This window comes from Ciconia boyciana, chromosome 2 (genome assembly GCF_034638445.1).
Source record: "Ciconia boyciana chromosome 2, ASM3463844v1, whole genome shotgun sequence".
Classification (NCBI taxonomy): domain Eukaryota; kingdom Metazoa; phylum Chordata; class Aves; order Ciconiiformes; family Ciconiidae; genus Ciconia; species Ciconia boyciana.
Window position 1 is genome coordinate 86,422,941 of NC_132935.1, and position 6,900 is coordinate 86,429,840.

The following is a 6,900-nucleotide window of genomic DNA, read 5'->3' on the forward strand; positions in this document are numbered from 1 at the left end:
GAACTTCAGTGGAAAACATCTACTTTTTCTTTCTTTTTCTTGCAGGAGGGGGAAAAGTATGTTTAAACTCCAGTTAGACAGAAGCCATCATTCTCAACCAAACAGCTAACTCAAATTAGCCAATGTCAGTTAACAGCACATTATTTTGCAGTACAGGCATGTTCCAGGAAGCAAATTCTTCTGTTGTTCTGAGAACTTTTAAGAGAGTTCCCTTTTAAAGGATCACAGCAGTTATAATTAATTTTTTTTAAACATAGATGAGAATATTAATGAGTTTCCCAAAACCTATTTTTTAAACAATGTCACTGAGTAAACCCACTTTAACAATATGATAATGATCATGCTTTATACATAAACAGTATAATTTCAAACAATCTGCAGTTTACCATATAGCTTAGGTAACTTCCAGATGGAAACTCCTGTTAGTAACAAGATTTATGAACAGACTAATGAAAGATGAACTGAATTGACTTACGCTACAACAAACCTCAGCTGAGCTGAAACTAGTAGTCAGCTCTCGTATTTCTGACTATTTTATCAATTTCATTTAAAAAGTCAATTTAAAAAGTTAGCATTTGTTCCTTTTTTTTTTTCTTCTGTATATGTGACCAGATTCTTCTTTTTCTCATAAACCCACAGTGATTTGTCTGGGAAATAATATGTATCATTTAGTAGCATTTGCATTTTATGTATAAACCAGCAAACTGAATACTATTTAAGGATTCAAAACATCCGCAGTACGATACCATAATGCACTTCTAACCATCAGAAAACTATTTTGCTTTACTTAATATTGAAATTTGGTTTGTTTTTTTTTTTTTTTTAAGAACAGTAAATTCTGCATTTCCAAAGGCCTGTTAGTCTTGCATTTGAAATGGAATAGAGTAAGTGACTGGGTGCTGTGCCTTCATGCCCTCCGAGAGTACAGAAACCCAAGAAACATTTACTGCAGAAGACAAACTGGGAGGAAAAACATGATGGGAGAGAGAAGAGCGTGTCAAAAGTTTACAAAACTCTGAATGAGATAACCAGATAAGGGAGCTAAAAAGAACAGACCTAAAAACGTCCAACACTTCCTGAAGTCATCCAGGAATAATGCCTTCAGATCCCCTGAAACCTGGAGTTGAATACAACTGTCTCTTTCCTGTCTCCTTTCAAATTTGGACGTTGCTTCACTTTTTAAATCACTAGATAATTCTGGAAAAAAGATAAGTCTGCATAAGGAGAGTAAAGTCTAATCCCCACCCTCCCAAAATGAATCCATCATATCACAGCACTAATCTAACAGAAGCTAAACAGACAAGGTTAGGGGAACCTTCCTTCTCTTAGGCTGGGAATCCCAGTTTGATGCAGGTGAGGAGAATACCTGTCATTAACAGGACACAGTCATCGCTAGATTGATCCCGAAGGTTTCTATAAGGTTGGCAGCTTCACCCAAACTGTTGATTGAATAGAAATGGAGAAAGGACTGCTTTCTTACATCTCCCATTCCCCCAGTTAGCCTTCTTTGATCCTGAGCAGGGTAAATAAGCATGTTAAAAAAATTCAATGTTACTTTCTCACTTTCAATACATTCTATATCCTCTTCAAAATTGTTCATATTCATAGTAATAAAACAGAAGCTCTACAAATTTTCTTTGTTCAGTGCAGTGCTTATCACTTCATATATGCAACCAGTTAAAGCCCACATTGAATGGAAGGAAGATTCAAGTGTTTTTAATGGGGCTGCAGAATCTGTAGAAAGCACGTCTGCAGTACTCCCTGGAGTGGAATACAGAATATTGAATGCACTCATTCAGCAGCAACCATAATGAAAGGCCTATAGCTGTAGCAGCATCGTATTCTGATTATGCAACATCACACAGTACAACAGTAGTTAAGGGTGCAGCTGATCTAACTACGTGCTGGGACACTGAAAATGCATAAGCACCAGCAGGATTTAATATCTATTATTTTGGAAGCATTACAATTCTATCACAGCATGCTATGCGTCAAAAGCATCCCAAGGGATGTGATTACAGGTGAAACAGGAAAAAAAAAATAGTTGTCCCCTCTGCCTTGCATTTCTCTGGAATATATTCAATAGAAAAGATTAAACCATTTGAAATCCTTAAGAAGCACAGATACAACAACACATACTACCTTCTAAGGCTGTGGCGTTATAGAAAACTTGAGACAGACAACAAAAACTTTAAATAACTGAATTGTCTAGAAATATAAGCCAAACACTGTATATTTCAGCTCAGACAAGCCTATGAAAAATTATGTATGGGCTAAACTTATAGCTTCCTGTAATGGTAAAGTGCAGCAGATTAATGTTGGAGCATGTATTGGAATTGCACTACAAGGCGCTCAGGAGAACCTCTTAATGGCTTGCCTTCTGAAAGAGCCAGGTCTTGAACATAAAAGTCAATCAGCAGGAAATGCCGTAAAGCTTATGGATAACAAAGATAGATAGTTGTTGTCTCAAATGTAGGTTAGCCAGCTAGGTGGCCAGATTAATTAATACTTAATGACTCACATACATATGCCTGCTTCCCTCTGCATTCGCAAAACATTTGAAAGTGTGACTTCGTACCTATTTAAAGCTACATTTCTAGGTTCCACAAAACACAAGAAAACCCTATACTTATCCTCTAGAGTTTTTTTTCTTTTACATACAAACAGGGTATGTGTTTGTTAAGAAGATGAAAACTTAGGATATCTAATGAAATTATGTCTCTTATCCTTCCTAATTACCCCTTTATGATTATTCTTTTACAGGTATTACTCAGCAGGGATGGAATATAGTAAAGATTTAACAAAACACTTATCCTTTTCTGTTTATGGACAATTCTAAAGCTTGGTTCCTATCAAATACTAATTTAGCTGTCTGTATCAAAGCCCAGCTGACTGTATAATTGGATCAGACACTCCAAGGATAACATAAATTAAGTAACAAAACTAAATCCTAGCATGAGAGCTTAAAAAACTTATTGGGCACAGGAAAAAAAAAAAAAATCTTTTACTGCTAATAGTCCATAATTACCCAGAAAAAGTGTTGCTTCTGAAAGACAAAGAAAAGAAAAAGAATGAGGGGGCAGAGGAGGGAAAAAAAAACCACAATGATCCAAAGAAACCCAGTCATATTCAGTAATATCTGTCTTCACAATTGTTTGAAAACAAAGAAAATCATTTTAGATCCTTTCTAGTAGTTAAAATATTTTTTTCCAAGGTGTTTGTGTACTTGTCACTAATTTTCCATTCTTTCCATCCCAAAGACCAGAAAGAGAGTGATGATGATGATAATTACCATCTGACTTCCTAAAATTTTTGTACAGCTTTAGGATCTCAGACATTTCATATATGGTCACTTAATTTTGATTTTAGAAAGTACTTATGATAGTTTACATGTTTCAGATTTTGTTTATCCTACAAATTCTTATCTACAGCTCAAGTCTTCAGCTGGGAAAAAAAAAAAATCCAGCTAAGTCAAAGATTCTCTTATGTGAGCAGAGCTTAATACCCTGCAGGACTAAGCTGTCATTAATTAATTATATTTAACACACTTGTAAGAGGGCTGGTTCTCTTTCAGTAGCATTCCAGATTGATATAATTTGGTTACATGACCAGCAACAGAAACTGGACTGTGTTTTGTTCATAACTGTATAACATGAAACAGAATTAACAATAAAAACAAATAATTAGTTAACAAGAGTTGCACATGATACCATCACGTGATTTTCATCATAGTGAAGATGAAATTCTGACAGTTTCACAAGGGACAGCATGTGGATGAAAAAAACTAACACTAGCACATCTTGGAGCTTTAAGATGGATATGCATTTATGAATTCAGTGATATGTGAACATGAGAAAAGCAATTAAAAAAATGAGAACAGTAACTTGGCTGCATTTTTGTTTATTAATTAAATACAAAAATTGAGAACATAGCATGTCTATATTATATGCAACATTATGGTTTTGAATACTTTTTTAACACAAAGTAAAGAAAAAAACCACACAAAAACATTTCATATTATTACTGGTTTTGATATGTTCTTGCAGATAGTGAAGGCACACCAGAAGAGAAATGTGAAATGACTTAGAAGAATCCCTAATGCATTTCTCACTCAGCATGCCAAAGTTTTAGAACACCAGTTTTTCTTTGTGAACCACCTATTCAGAATCAGTGAAGTCTAAAACTAGGCATACAACAGAAGCCTGAATTTTCAGAAGGGACTAAAGTTTTTTCCAGAATATCCACTAGGCTGACATGAAAAACATTTCCCAGAATTAAGCCAAGAAAGCCCAAGAAAGTGAGTGAATACTTCATGCATGCAATAAGCTATTCTTAGGGATAAGGACAGCCACATAGATACATGCTTGGTTTTCAAAGTACCATCCTATTAATGATATCAAACTACTAACATTATACAGATTTTCTTTTTTAAGAAAAGCTTTAGTAATCAAGCTACTTAGGCATATGTGTACTTTTGAAATCAATAGGATTTAATAAAACACTTAAATGTTTGGTTGAATTATCATTCCTTCATAACAAGAATTCCATACAGGCTCTTTAGAAACAGAGAACTCAGAGTCCTTGCATTAAACCTCAGGGTTTTAATCAGTATTTTGTTTAAAGAAAAGGCTGTATTTTTTAAAAAAACACAGTGTTTTCCAAAAAAATATAGTCAAACATCAAACAACTGCTTATGCACTTAACAGTAGTAGCCCTTAGGACTGATGATATATGTGGTGTACAGTCTTCATGGAAGGAGTAAGGCTAAACAGAGCTAAAATCTATAGAGCTACATTCAATCCTGCTAATATTAAAAAAAGAAGAGAAATGGAAGCCACTAAAATAATGTACTGATGAAAATTACAGTAATTATCTGAGGCCCACACCTATACATTTATCTTCATTTTTATATCTATAAGAATTAAATAAAAGCAGATAAGAGAACCTGTTGCTAGTAGGAAAACATCTCAATAGAATTCACACCATAAACACAACTGACAACCACCTCATATAAACTAAACACAGGTTTTTTGAATCCTCTTTACTCATAACCTTCAACCAAAAGCTTGAAGAATTAAATTCTCATGGAAATCCTTCCTAAGCTCTCCTGCAAGCCTGCCAGACAAAACCAGCTACATTCAAGCTGTTCAGTAATAACATTTTGGCTGCTCTGAGGTAGTTCTCCATTAAGAAATGCTCACACCAAAACCTGAGACACACAGAAACCCAGTAACCCCAAATTCTCCTAGCAACCCAACTGTTCCCACTACACAGGGCAAACAAAGGACTTCGGAAACAATTATATAGAGCTTATCTCCACTACCCCAACTCACCACAGAAGCGCTCAGCAACATACAGAAAATCCCATGAGAGTCGACAAGTGTCTCCTCCACCAACTCAAAACCTCACCTAAACCACCTGCCTGCTATTTCCTCATGTAGTGTTACCTCTCATATTGCTCCCAGCTGTTTCCTGCTCTGCAGGTTAAAAGAACAGACAAGAAGTAATTGCTTTTCTCTGATCTAGCACATCAGGTGTCCTGCTTTAATTTATTAGTCTCCATAGCGAAAGCTTTCTGCTATGCTTACTCGATCTGATTTTCAGTAAAATGAAGGTATCCAAGAAGGAATTACACTTTAAATTGTCCCTGGGAGTATTACTGTTTGCCCTTGTTCTCTGTAATGTTGTCTGTTTATAAGAATTCTAGTTAAAGTGAAGAAACAGTAAAGAACTATTTGGAAAGTAAGAGTAAGCTTTTTTTATTTGGAGGGGGTGTGAAGGGATACGAGGAACAAAAACTTGGTCAAAAGGGAAAAACTAATTGCCCTCATTAGACTGGACTAGACTATACTAAGGAAAAACTGACTTTGGGTGAAGTCTAAATCAGAATTTCTTCTGGCTAGATAAAGAAAAGCACTATTTGTAGTAAGATGTAAAACAAGTATGTACTTTAGATGAGATGGTATGAAAACATAATTTAGATAGGTCGACATCTGTTAGAAATAGTTATTTTCAAGCTTAAATAAACAATACCTAATGTCACTGATGTGCATATGAATGAAGTTATAATACCTAATAAAATACCATTCATGCTTTCTGTGGGTTATAGCTACACCACATGTATAATGAATACATAGAGTAAAATGAGATAATGGGTATGAAAGAAAGGCTATCACTCAAGTTCACTTTGCATCTTGTTTATTATTCACCACACACCTGTTGTGCTTGAGTTGTGGATATAATACCTACCACTGTTAAAATGGACTTTGATTCTTCTAATAAAGATAGTAACCTTATAATAACCTTAGTATACATATATATGTGTAGAAAGAGAGTATTATATTTTAAATACAGTCATATATTACAGTGAAGACCTATCAAGTCTCTTCTACTTAAATGTACTCCACTATAATATCTCTAACTTTATTTGTGGCCATTTAAGGGGATGAACCAAGAGAATAAATCGAGAAACAAAGAGTTTGCTTGGCGATTACAGCAGAATTCGTTGATAGTTTGAGTTTCCTCCTTCATACCAACCAATAAAATGGTTGTTTTCTAAATATACTTGTTAGGTATAATCCTAATCAGTGCCAATTGACATCTGACTACTGATTCCATGCACATTTTATGGCCCTGCAAACTCCTGTGAGGTTGGCATTTCTCTCTGATGAAGTATTTCAAGCTGCCCTAGAATAACCCCTAAGAAAAGGTACTAAGTAGTCCTATATAGCAGGACATCTGATCTATAAGCAAACTGGCACCATAAGCAGTTCAATGTTCCTGTTCCAATTCATGATAAATATTTCAGGTGATTCCTTTCCATATACGGAAAAAAATACATCAGCTGTTCTTAGAAGAGCTGAAAATACCCTCTGACAATGGTCCATCTCCATGAGGGCT